The sequence below is a fragment of the Mauremys mutica genome, chromosome 17, assembly GCF_020497125.1.
Source record: "Mauremys mutica isolate MM-2020 ecotype Southern chromosome 17, ASM2049712v1, whole genome shotgun sequence".
Lineage (NCBI taxonomy): Eukaryota > Metazoa > Chordata > Testudines > Geoemydidae > Mauremys > Mauremys mutica.
Genome location: NC_059088.1, coordinates 10808258 through 10821350, shown reverse-complemented (window position 1 = coordinate 10821350; position 13093 = coordinate 10808258). Strand labels below are relative to the sequence as shown.

The 13093-nt window shown below is 49.7% G+C and overlaps 2 protein-coding genes across 3 annotated transcripts in view; both read right to left on the bottom strand.

Moving 5' to 3' along the window:
• Positions 1 to 13093, bottom strand: part of LOC123351530 (myeloid cell surface antigen CD33-like) — a 146453-nt gene that overhangs the window by 47873 nt on the left and 85487 nt on the right. The window lies entirely within an intron of this gene.
• The window catches only part of LOC123351528 (sialic acid-binding Ig-like lectin 13), a 52352-nt gene that overhangs the window by 20815 nt on the left and 18444 nt on the right, over positions 1 to 13093 (bottom strand). The window contains exon 1 of one of the 2 annotated variants that reach the window (XM_044990915.1): positions 4598 to 4685. The exons of the other annotated variant lie outside the window; for it this stretch is intronic. The gene's annotated coding sequence lies outside the window, so the exon portion shown is untranslated. Of the gene's footprint in view, positions 1 to 4597; positions 4686 to 13093 lie in introns of those variants that run through there. 2 annotated transcript variants of the gene reach the window in all.

The window sequence follows — 13093 nt, the reverse complement described above, 5'->3', positions numbered from 1 at the left end:
AATGATTCCTAACATCCTGTTTGCTTTTTTGACCGCCTCTGTACACTGCGTGGACATCTTCAGAGAACTATCCACGATAACTCCAAGATCTTTTTCCTGACTCGTTGTAGCTAAATTAGCCCCCATCATGTTGTATGTATAGTTGGGGTTATTTTTTCCAATGTGCATTACTTTACATTTATCCACATGAAATTTCATTTGCCATTTTGTTGCCCAATCACTTAGTTTTGTGAGATCTTTTTGAAGTTCTTCACAATCTGCTTTGGTCTTAACTATCTTGAGTAGTTTAGTATCATCTGCAAACTTTGCCACCTCACTGTTTACCCCTTTCTCCAGATCATTTATGAATAAATTGAATAGGATTGGTCCTAGGACTGACCCTTGGGGAACACCACTAGTTACCCCTCTCCATTCTGAGAATTTACCATTAATTCCTACCCTTTGTTCCCTGTCTTTTAACCAGTTCTCAATCCATGAAAGGACCTTCCCCTTTATCCCATGACAACTTAATTTACGTAAGAGCCTTTGGTGAGGGACCTTGTCAAAGGCTTTCTCAAAATCCAAGTACACTATGTCCACCGGATCCCCCTTGTCCACATGTTTGTTGACCCCTTCAAAGAACTCTAATAGATTAGTAAGACACGATTTCCCTTTACAGAAACCATGTTGACTATTGCTCAAGAGTTTATGTTTTTCTATGTGTCCGACAATTTTATTCTTTACTATTGTTTCAACTAATTTGCCCGGTACCGACGTTAGACTTACCGGTCTGTAATTGCCGGGATCACCCCTAGAGCCCTTTTTAAATATTGGCGTTACATTAGCTAACTTCCAGTCATTGGGTACCAAAGCCTATTTAAAGGACAGGTTACAAACCTTAGTTAATAGTTCCGCAACTTCACATTTGAGTTCTTTCAGAACTCTTGGGTGAATGCCATCTGGTCCCGGTGACTTGTTAATGTTGAGTTTATCAATTAATTCCAAAACCTCCTCTAGTGACACTTCAATCTGTGACAGTTCCTCAGATTTGTCACCTACAAAAGCCAGCTCAGGTTTGGGAATCTCCCTAACATCCTCAGCCGTGAAGACTGAAGCAAAGAATCCATTTAGTTTCTCCGCAATGACTTTATCATCTCTAAGCACTCCTTTTGAATTTCGATCATCCAGGGGCCCCACTGGTTGTTTAGCAGGCTTCCTGCTTCTGATGTACTTAAAATACATTTTGTTATTACCTTTGGAGTTTTTGGCTAGCCGTTCTTCAAACTCCTCTTTGGCTTTTCTTATTACACTCTTGCACTTAAGTTGGCAGTGTTTGTGCTCCTTTCTATTTGCCTCACTAGGATTTGACTTCCACTTTTTAAAGGAAGTCTTTTTATCTCTCACTGCTTCTTTTACATGGTTGTTAAGCCACGGTGGCTCTTTTTTAGTTCTTTTACTGTTTTTCTTAATTTGGGGTATACATTGAAGTTGGGCCTCTATTATGGTGTCTTTAAAAAGGGCCCACGCAACTTGCAGGGATTTCACTTTAGTCACTGTACCTTTTAACTTTTGTCTAACTAACCCCCTCATTTTTGTATAGCTCCCCCTTTTGAAATTAAAGGCCACAGTGTTGGGCAGTTGAGATGTTCTTCCCACCACAGGGATGTTGAATGCTATTGTATTATGGTCACTATTTCCAAGCGGTCCTGCTACAGTTACCTCTTGGACCAGCTCCTGCGCTCCACTCAGGATTAAATCTAGAGTCGCCTCTCCCCTTGTGGGTTCCCGTACCAGCTGCTCCATGAAGCAGTCATTTAAAGTATCGAGAAATTTTATCTCTGCATTTTGTCCTGAAGTGAAATGTTCCCAGTCAATATGGGGATAATTGAAATCCCCCACTATTATTGGGTTCTTAATTTTGATAGCCTCTCTAATTTCCCTTAGCATTTCATCATCACTATTACTGTCCTGGTCAGGTGGTCGATAATAGATCCCTACTGTTATATTTTTACTAGAGCATGAAATTTCTATCCATAGAGACTCTATGGAACCTGTGGATTCGCTTAAGATTTTTACTTCATTTGAATCTACACTTTCTTTAACATATAGTGCCACTCCTCCCCCCGCACGGCCTGTTCTGTCCTTCTGATATATTTTGTACCCTGGAATGATTGTGTCCCATTGATTGCTCTCAGTCCACCAGGTTTCTGTAATGCCTATTATATCTATATCCTCCTTTATCACAAGGCACTCTAGTTCACCCATCTTATTATTTAGACTTCTGGCATTTGTGTACAAGCACTTTAAAAACTTGTCCCTGTTTATTAGCCTGCCTTTTTCTGATGTGCCAGATTCTTTTTTATGTGACTGTTTATCATCTGATCCGGCCCTTACATTATACTTTTCAGTCCTCTGCTCCTGACTATAACCTGGAGATTCTCTACCATCAGACTCTCCCCTAAGAGAAGTCTGTGTCCGATCCACACGCTCCTCTGCAGCAGTCGGCTTTCCCCCATCTCCTAGTTTAAAAACTGCTCTACAACCTTTTTAATGTTTAGTGCCAGCAGTCTGGTTCCACTTTGGTTTAGGTGGAGCCCATCTCTCCTGTATAGGCTCCTCCCATCCCAGAAGTTTCCCCAGTTCCTAATGAATGTGAACCCCTCCTCTCTACACCATCGTCTCATCCACGCATTGAGACTCTGAAGCTCTGCCTGCCTACCTGGCCCTGCGCGTGGAACTGGGAGCATTTCTGAAAATGCCACCATAGAGGTCCTGGATTTCAGTCTCTTCCCTAGCAGCCTAAATTTGGCTTCCAGGACATCTCTTCTACCCTTCCCTATGTCATTGGTACCTACATGTACCACGACCACCGGCTCCTCCCCAGCACTACACATAAGTCTATCTAGATGCCTCGAGAGATCCGCAACCTTCGCACCAGGCAGGCAAGTCACCATACGGTTCTCCCGGTCATCACAGACCCAGCTATCTACATTTCTAATAATCGAATCTCCCATTACTAACACCTGCCTTTTCCTAGAAACTGGAGTTCCCTCCCCCGGAGAGGCAACCTCAGTGCGAGAGGCAACCCCAGCACCATCTGGAAGGAGGGTCCCAACTACGGGAAGGTTTCCCTCTGCTCCGATTGACTGCTCTACTTCCCTGGGCCCTTCTTCCTCCTCAACAGCACAGGAGCTGTCTAAGCGGAGGTGGGACAATTCTACAGTGTCCCGGAAAGCCTCATCAACATACCTCTCTGCCTCTCTTAGCTCCTCCAGTTCTACCACCCTGGACTCCAAAGTCCGTACATGGTCTCTGAGGGCCAGGAGCTCCTTGCACCGACTGCACACATACGCCACCCGCCCACAGGGCAGGTAATCATACATGCGACAGTCAGTGCAATAAACTGGATAGCCCCCACTCTGCTGCTGGGCTTCTGCCTGCATTGTCTCCTAGTTAGTGAAAGGGTGGTTTACGGAAAGTAGTTTTAGAATGTGGTTTGGTTTATAGGTTTTAGGATTTTAGGGGGGGGCCACAGGGAAGGGGTTACGGCCGGCGAGGGACTCCCACTCCCTTCCCACTCCCCTTCTAAACACAGGAACTAGAAGTCCCCAAATGAAATGAATAGGCAGCAGGTTTAAAAGAAATCTAAGGACGTATTTCTTCACACAACGCACAGTGAACTCTGCAGACAGGGTGGGGCGCTAATGCTGCCCTCTCTGCCCCACAGCTGCATTCCCCCCTCCTCCGCTCAACCCTGCTCCTCCTGCAGCTGGGACTCTCCTCATTGTCAGTGTTACGGACCCTCCATCCTCTTCCTTCTTGTGAGAATGGTGGGGCCCACTCCCGCCTTCCACTCCTCACATTTGAATTGGGCCACTCACACCTTCCCCCCCGTCTTTACCTGTTAAAATGGTACAGGCCTCTCACTCCTCCCTCTCCCTCCCCCATCCACTGCAGTGAGCTGGGCGGGTCTCAGCTTGGATCCCCCATGGCCCATGCACCATCCCCTGCCAGAGCAGGGTGGGTCGGGCTCCGTTGCCCAGGGCTGGAGGGGAAGGGACCGGCCCCGAGAGATCCAGACTCCACCCCTAACCCTGGGGGGGGGGGCTGCCCTGCCCCTGTAGAGTATTTGGGAGCCCCAGGTCTGTGCCCCACACATACACCCCACTTTGCCCCCCATGGAGGTGGGTCAGCACAAAGAAGTGAGCATAGTTGAACTATTGGTGAGAAGTTTGCACGTATGTGCTCAACCTGGGATATCTATAACTGCCCCCTCTGCAATACCTGCCCTCCCTGCCCCCCAAATCCACCCATGTGGGGAAGGGGAAACTCCCGGCAGTTCCATTTCCCATCATCCCTCTGATGCCCTCAGATATTCTCAGGAAGGAGGCTGAGAGATGGGGAACCCCCTGCTGTAAGTGGCCCCCGGAGCCGACGCCTCCAGGGTGGTCCCCTATGGGGAGCCCTGGGACGGGACCCTGCTTGGGCTGGAGGGGCCACGGCAGAGCTGTGTGGGCGGGGAGCCCAGGGCTGGGATAGCAAGGGGCTGCGGGTCGGGATTGAGGGGCACCCCAGTCTCCACAGACCATCCAACTCCCTCCCCCTCATTTCCACTCACCCCTAGACCTGCAGAGGGGGGCTCAGCACCTGGCTCTCCGACCCTGCAGCCCGGGTTCCCCAGGGTTTGTGACTCGAAGCCTGGGAAAGCAGCATGCGCAGGAACCTGAAAGCAGAAGTGGGCGCTGGCAGGGGCCATTGGGGGGAGATGCTTTCTCAGAAACCCCTGAATCAGCATCTGCCAACTTCCCCTCCCTCTGGCTGTCACTGCCTGTGGCTTCCGTGCAGGAGGGGCAGGCTGCATATTGCTTGTGGGGCTGGAAATAGAACCCAGGAGTCCTGGCTCTGAGCCCTGCTAAACCCCCATTCTCCTCCCAGAGCTGGGACAGAAATCGGGAGTCGTGATTCTCTGCCTCCACTCCCCACTGTAACCCAATAGACCCTGCTCCCCTCCCCGAGCTGGGATAGAACCCAGGAGTCCTGGCTCCCAGCCCCCCTACTCTAACCTGCCAGACCCCCCCTCACCTCCAAGAGCCAGGGACAGAACCCAGTAGTGGGGGGCGGGGGGAGCCCAGCCCCTGCATCGGCTCTAACCCTTTATTTCTGCTGTCTCCAGTTACAAAACAATATTTTAACACTAGCAGTTTGCACCTCTTATCACACTGTACATGCTGCAGATCCTAGTCACTTACCCGGAGCTGAGACGCGTTCGCCTCTGGGGTGGGACAGCTGCAAAGAGCTCACTGGCGCCACTCAGAGAATCCTTCCTAAATAAAAAATGCTAAATCCTAAAATACTGAATTAACTTTAGGAAAAACAAAGAAATATGCACAGATCCATGTCCGTCGGATGCACGAAAGCTCATGCTCCAAAACGTCTGTTAGTCTATAAGGTGCCACAGGACTCTTTGCTACTTTTACAGATCCAGACTAACACGGCTACCCCTCTGATATATAAACAGGGGGCTTTGCCATGAAACTTTGGGTTCATCCTGCCAAGACTTCCCAGGAGCATCATGTTGCGACCAACAGAACCGGGCTCCTCCCTACCCTTGATCAACCTAGCTGTCATTCATTTATTTAAGGGGTTTTGCAGACTCAATAATAAAATAATGTTCAGTTCTCTCTATTCTTTCCTGGACCTGTACAGAATAGAGACACAAGTAAGGGGCTTTGAACGTTCCTGTCTTTTGTTGTTGTTAGTATTTTTTCCCATGGATGTTCCAGCCCGGGAGCACCCACAGAGTCGGTCCCTGAGCTTTTCCCAGCCTCCCAGCTAGCTCCTAAGTCTGCTGGGAAAAGAGACAAACATACACGTATCCCTTCTCCCAGCAGACTGACTCAGCCCGGAAGTGCAGGGGACAAATTAAGCCCCGGATGGGGAGGTGGGTAGGGAGGCAGTGGGGGCCAGGGGCGATGAGCCTGGGCCAGAACCTACTGCTGCATGGCGAGGGTCCAGGGCCAGAGCTCACCACTGAGTGGCCATGAGAAAGAGCCCAAAGCACGGGGACCAGGGATGGACTATGAGTTAGAGCCCCAAACCCCACAGCTGGACCCCACCCCCGCAGGGCTGAAGACTGACCCCACCACCCCCGGGAAGTTGGGGAACTCACTGGCCCCCTGCTCCTCCAGTGTTTGTGTCTCCAGATGGGGCAGGGCCAAACCCCTGCTTGTGGGCCTGGGAGAGGGGCCTCTGCTTTGCCCCCTCATCCCCCCAATCACCACTGGGGAGGCTCTGGCTGCCGGAAAAGCCACATTTGAGAAACACGTCCCTAGAACGTCTTGCGCAACCTGGCTCCAGTGGCTGGAGATCTCATAATAAATATAATAATTGGAGATATACCAATCTTCTAGAACTGGAAGGGACCTTGAAAGATTGAGTCCAGCCCCCTGCCTTCACTAGCAGGACCAATTTTTGCTCCAGATCCCTAAGTGGTCTCCTCAAGGATTGAACTCACAACCCTGGGTTTAGCAGGCCAATGCTCAAATCACTGAGCTATCCCTCCCCCCCTTATCTTGGTGCTATCGATGCAAGGAGAGAGATTGTCCCAGACACAGGCAGCTTCTGACCCCACCATAGGGGGTGGGCTGTGGGGAGGGGGAATGGGACACGGGTATTTCCCCTCTGGGGTCTCCTAGCAGGGGAAACGTCAGAAGATCAGAACTGGTCTATTGAGCGCAGACGTTTGTTTTCTGTCTCTCGGTTCCTCAAACGCCTCCCAGGTCCCAGGTCACTGAGGATTCCCTAGTGATCAGAGCTGGGGCAGCAGGTCTCAGGAAAGGCAGCTGGATTCCAGGGGCCGCTGACTCCAGCCTTCGATTGAAGAGCTGAGATGCAGCTGAATCTGGGTTGGGGCTCAGGGGTTGTTTATACAGGGATCCCTCGCACTGTGCTGAGCTGCAGAGGTGTCTGGGAAAAACCTATAACTAAAGGAAATGCAGCGCCCCCTAGATGGATGCATAGAGGCCAGCCCTGATGGCTGGGCCCTCCCAAGTCTCCCACCCTGGCCCGTTCTGCCCCAGGCCAGTGGCACATCAGCTCTGTGCCCCTGCATGTGGGCATCAGTGGCTGTGCTGGGAGGCTGGTTGCTTAGTGGATCTTGTACAACAGGAAGTTTTCAGTCAGTGAGTTTGCTCCACCTCCGGCCGATCGGCCCCGGAGAGCAGGAGAGCGGGTGTGATGAAACAGGTATTTTTGTTTTGTTTTTTCAATGGTTGGCATGCAGAGGAGGTGGGACGCAGTTTCCCTGGGTGTTACTCGTTTAACGAGGTGGTGGGTGAGGGAGTTTGTTGTTACAGGGGGCCAGCAAATGGCCTGGAAAACGGATACCACAGTGACTGGTGACCTGGTGTGCGGGAGACCCAGCTCGGGAGTCACAGCCGGTTCTGGCCAGTGGGAGAACAATGGGCCGTGGAGAGAGAACTGCAGTGACCTGACCAGCCGGTTCCAGACAGAGCGGGCACAAAGGACAGATAGATTCATAGACTCATAGGCTTTAAGGTCAGAAGGGACCATTATGATCATCTAGTCTGACCTCCTGCACAATGCAGGCCACATAATCTCACTCCCCCACTCCTGTATCAAACCCCTAACCTATGTCTGAGTTACTGAAGTCCTCAAATCATGGTTTAAAGACTTAGGCCCGGTCTACACTACGACTTCAGGTCGAATTTAGCAGCGTTACCTCGATTTAAGCCTGGAACCGTTCACACGACGAAGCCCTTTTTTTCAACTTAAAGGGCTCTTTAAATTGATTTCTTTACTCCACCTCCGACGAGGGGATTAGCACTGAAATCGGCCTTGCCGGGTTGAATTTGGGGTAGTGTGGATGTAATTCGACGGTATTGGCCTCCGGAAGCTATCCCAGAGTGCTCCATTGTGACCGCTCTGGACAGCACTCTCAACTCAGATGCACTGGCCAGGTATACAGGAAAAGGCCTGCGAACTTTTGAAGCTCATTTCCTGTTTGGCCAGCGTGGCAAGGTGCAGGTGAGTGCAGATCTCATCAGCAGAGGTAAACAAGATGGAGTCCCAGGATCGCAAAAGAGCTCCGGCATGGAGCGAACGGGAGGGACGGGATCTGCTCGCCATATGGGGAGATAAATCCGGGCTAGCTGAACTCTGTTGCAGTAAATGAAATGCCAAAACATTTGAACAAGTCTCAAAGGGCATGAAGGACAGAGGCCGTAACAGGGACACACAGCAGTGCCGTGTGAAAATTAAGGAGCTAAGACAAGCCTACCACACAACCAGAGAGGCAAACGGATTGTCCGGGTCAGAGACGCAGACATGCCACTTCTACGCTGAGCTGCATTCCATGCTAGGGGGTGCAGCCACCAGTACTCCAACCCTGTGCTTTTACTCCGTCAATGGAGAATCACGCAACAAGGAAGTGGGTTTGGGGGACAATGAAGATGATGATGAAGAGATTGAAGATAGCTCACAGCAAGGAAGTGGAGAAACCTGTTTCCCCAACAGCCAAGATATGTTTCTCACCCTGGACCTGGAGCCAGTTCCCCCCGAACCCACCCAAGGCGTGCTCCTGGACCCTGCAGGCGGAGAAGGTCCCTCTGGTGAGTGTACCTTTGTAAATATTACACGTGGTTTAAAGGCAAGCGTGTTTAATGATTAATCTAGCCATTGTCATCTCCTGGGTGCTCAGCAGAAGGAGTCTGCCCAGGCACCTATCACTGCCCTCACCAATGTCAGTTAAAAGAGCCCCCAGGAATATGATGACGATGGCTACCAGTTGTAATGCACCATCTGCTGCCAAAAGGCAAGGAGCTGCTGCTGTGTAGCAATGCAGTCCCACGGCTGCCAGCACCCAGGAGACGTACGGTGATGGTGAGCTGTGCGGGCTCCATGCTTCCCGTGGTATGGCGTCTGCACAGGTAACCCAGGAAAAAGGGTGCAAAATGATTGTCTGCCATTGCTTTCATGGAGGGAGGGAAGGAGATGGGGGCCTGACAACATTTACCCAGAACCACCCGCAACACTGTTTTTGCCCATTAGGCAATGGGATCTGAACCCAGAATCCCAATGGACAGCGGCGACTGTGGGAACTGTGGGATAGCTACCCACAGTGCAACGCTCGGGAAGTCGACACGAGCCTCAGTACTGTGGACGCAGTCCGCCGACTTAATGCACTTTAAGTATATTGTGTGGGGACACACACAGTCGACTGTATAAAAACGATTTTTTAAAAACCCACTTCTATAAATTCAACCTCATTTCGTAGTGTAGACATACCACAAAAGTTCAGAGAATCTTCCAGCAAGTGACCCATGCCCCATGCTGCAGAGGAAGGTGAAAACTCCCCAGCACCTCTGCCAATCTGCCCTGGAGGAAAATTCCTTCCCGACCCCAAATATGGTGATCAGCTAAACCCTGAGCATGTGGGCAAGACTCACCAGCCAGCACCCAGGAAAGAATTCTCTGTAGTAACTCAGATCCCACCCCATCTAACATCCCAACACAGGCCATTGGCCATACTTACCACTAATAGTCAAAGATCAATTAATTGCCAAAATTAGGCTATCCCATCATACCATCCCCTCCATAAACATATCAAGCTTAGTCTTGAAGCCAGATATGTCGTTTGCCCCACTGCTCTCCTTGGCAGACTGTTCCAGAACTTCACTCCTTTGATGGTTAGAAACCTTCATCTAATTTCAAGTCTACACTTCCTGATGGCCAGGTTATATCCATTTGTTGTTGTATCCACATTGGGCCACATTAAATAATTCCTCTCTCTGCCAGGTATTTATCCCTCTGATATATTTAGAGAGAGCAATCATATCTCCCCTCAGCCTTCTTTTGGTTAGGCTAAACAAGCCAAGCTCTTTGAGTCTCCTTTCATAAGACAGGTTTTCCATTCCTCGGATCATCCTAGTAGCCCTTCTCTGTACCTGTTCCAGTTTGAATTCATCCTTATTACACATGGGAGACCAGAACTGCACACAGTATTCCAGATGAGGTCTCACCAGTGCCTTGTATAATGGTACTAACACCTACTTATTGCTACTGGAAATACCTCGCCTGATGCATCCCAAGACCACATTGGCTTTTTTCACGGCCATATCACTTTGGCGGCTCATAGTCATCCTGTGATGAAGATCAAGATCCTTCTCCTCCTCTGGTAATTCCAACTCATGAGTCCCCATCCTATAACACAAATTCTTGTTATTAATCCCTAAATGCATGTCCTTGTACTTTTCACTATTAAATTACATCCTATTACTATTACTTCAGTTAACAAGGTCATCCAGATCTTCCTGTAGGATATCCCGATCCTGCTCTGTGTTAGCAATACCTCCCAGCTTTGTGTCATCCGCAAACTTTATTAGCACATTCCCACTTTTTGTGCCAAGGTCAGTAAGAAAAAGATTAAATAAGATTGGTCCCAAAACCAGTCCCTGAGGAACTCCACTAATAACCTCCCTTCAGCTTGACAGTTCACCTTTCAGTATGACCCGTTGTAGTCTCCCCTTTAACCAGTTCCTTAGCCAACTTTCAATTTCATATTGATCGCCACCTTTTCCAATTTAACTAATAATAATGCCATTTGTTATTGGAACTCATTTGCAAAACTTTTCTTAACATTACATGAATATATTGGCTCATACTATAGAATTAGAATTTATAATCCCCATTCCATGATGAGATATTTTGTGGCTATAATGTATTTTAAGTAAAATGATTTTTAGATAAAATGCTTTTTGAGGGGAAAAACCTATAAAAAAATCCAATTAAAATACAAAAAATCCAATTTTTCGATTTTTAAAAAATATCATTGATTTTTATCCATCCTGTTTTTTATTTTAAGCAAATACATAGGTGTGGGTGAGAAAGTTGGTAACGTTCAGTTTTGTAAAAAGTTTTTCACCTTAATCAGGCATGTGCAGCTCTCCTGACAATGCTGTAGTTGGAGCTACAGGGACAGCTTCACCGGAACAGCCAAAGAACCAGGAATCTGCTTTGAGACCATTAACGACACCAATACAAAACAGCACAAGCTCATCACAGCTCCCACATATGCTTGTATTTCAGAAAAGTAGGATGCTTCATTCAGAATACTGGTGGACGCTGTGTCCTTAGGGGGTCTAAAAGAAAGGAGGGCTGGAAATGACATCAAAAATGCAAAAGCTCTTGCTGGTGACTTTTGGAAAAATACTTCAATTTTTCCAAAGGGAGGCTCTGAGCAGGTGTGACGAGTAGTGGAAAGGGGCGTGGGTAAAAGGGGCACCCTCAAGGGTACACGTCAGCTCAGGTGTAAGCAAAAGGGGGACAGCACTTGGGGGGTAAACAGATGGCTGCCCAAAAGTTCCAGGCCAGGATTGCTGTAAAATTTTTGAAAAAGGCTAAAGAAGAAATAAGGAGAAAAAAAAACACAAAAAGAGATGCTCCCTAGTGGAGGCTCATCTGAAAATGGGGAGGCAGAATCTGACCTGCGGGGTGGTGGTAACTCTCACACAGAGTCTGATTTAGAAAATACCCCAGACAACTCTCTAGAGGGGTCCCCGTCTGCTCCTCATGATCCTCGCAGAGGCCCCTCGAAGTCTGACTCTCAAATAGCATCTGACGTAGAAGATGACGCTGATGGTCCCATAGAGGACCCCCCAAGTAACCCTGAAAATGCAGAGGTGTATCTGGAGAGAGTGAGAAGTTGGCAACATGAATTACCTAGATTTGAGGGGTCGATGTATTGTGAGGAATTTTGTTTTGTCAATCTTGAGCGAATACATTCAGCTCAGCAGGTTGTTGAAGCTGTACCCAGGGGGAGATAGTAAGTTGTCAATGACGTTGATGGCTGGGTAGACCCTGATGATTATGTTCAGTGGTGATGATATAATATCCATCGCCGTCCGTAGGAAGTTTCATTTGGCACCACACAACATTTTGATTAAAAAACTAGAAGGATACAAAATTACTGTGTGTCACAGGCTCACAGATTGTGCCCACTCGTGGCCCCATATGGTCTGTGGGGGGTGCCCCTTTCAGTGCGACAGCCCTTCTCGGGGGTCCACTCTCTCCCGGGGTCAGGCACCTCCACCTCCTGGAGCCGCACCTCTCTGAGCCTAAGCACGTCTGCTCTCGCCGTGGGCCCCGTCAGGGAGTCCCCTCGCTCTGGACTCCAGGGGCCTCCACCCCCTGAAGGGGTTGATGCCCCCTGTTCTCTAGCCCGGAGCGACTCTCAGCCAGCGTAACACAGGAGGGTTTATTGAGAGCTGAACCCAGTGCAGGAAACTCTCAGGGCCTCAGACCTGGCCTCCCTCAGCACAGCACATCCCAGTCCCCCTGCATACAGGTGGGCTCTGCCTGTTCCCCCTCTCCAGCCCAGAGCCCCCCTGCTTCCCACCTGGGCCTCCGATACCCCTTCCCCAAGCCCCGCCTCTGTCCATTGTCTTCTCTCCAGGTAAACAGGGTCGTAAACAGGATGGCCTGGGTATCCTCTCCTCTCAGCCCTCCTCTGGCTGAAACCGGCTGGTCTGGTCACCATTGTCCTCTCTTCACAGCCCATTGTCCTCCCACTGGCCAGAACCAGCTGTGACTCCTGAGCTGCGTCTCCAGGTCACCAGGTCACCAGTCGCTGGAGTCTCCATCCTCCAGGCCATAGGCCGGGGTCTCAAGTTCCCTCTCCGGTCCTCTGTAACAACAAACTCCCTCGCCCCTCCCCTCGTTAAACCAGTAACACCTGGGGACACTGAGTCCCCCTCCCTCTGAATGCAACCCACTGGAAAACACAGAAAAACCAAGAACCGCCCCCCCCGACTCCATCACACCGTGACCCAGATTTAAAACTGGCTAACTGTTAGCGAGGATGAGTCCTGTGAGTCATGACAGCTGGATGCTGCCCAGACACAGCAAGAGACAGACCTTGCCCCAGCTGGGATCAGGGCTGTCAGGGTTCCCTCCCCACTCTGACCTCGGGGGTACAGATGAGGGGACCTGCATGAAAGACCCCTAAGCTTATTTCTACCAGTTTGGGTTAAAAATTTCCACAAGGCACAAATCCTTCCGTGTCCTTGGACGGTATTGCTGCCACCACCGAGTGAGT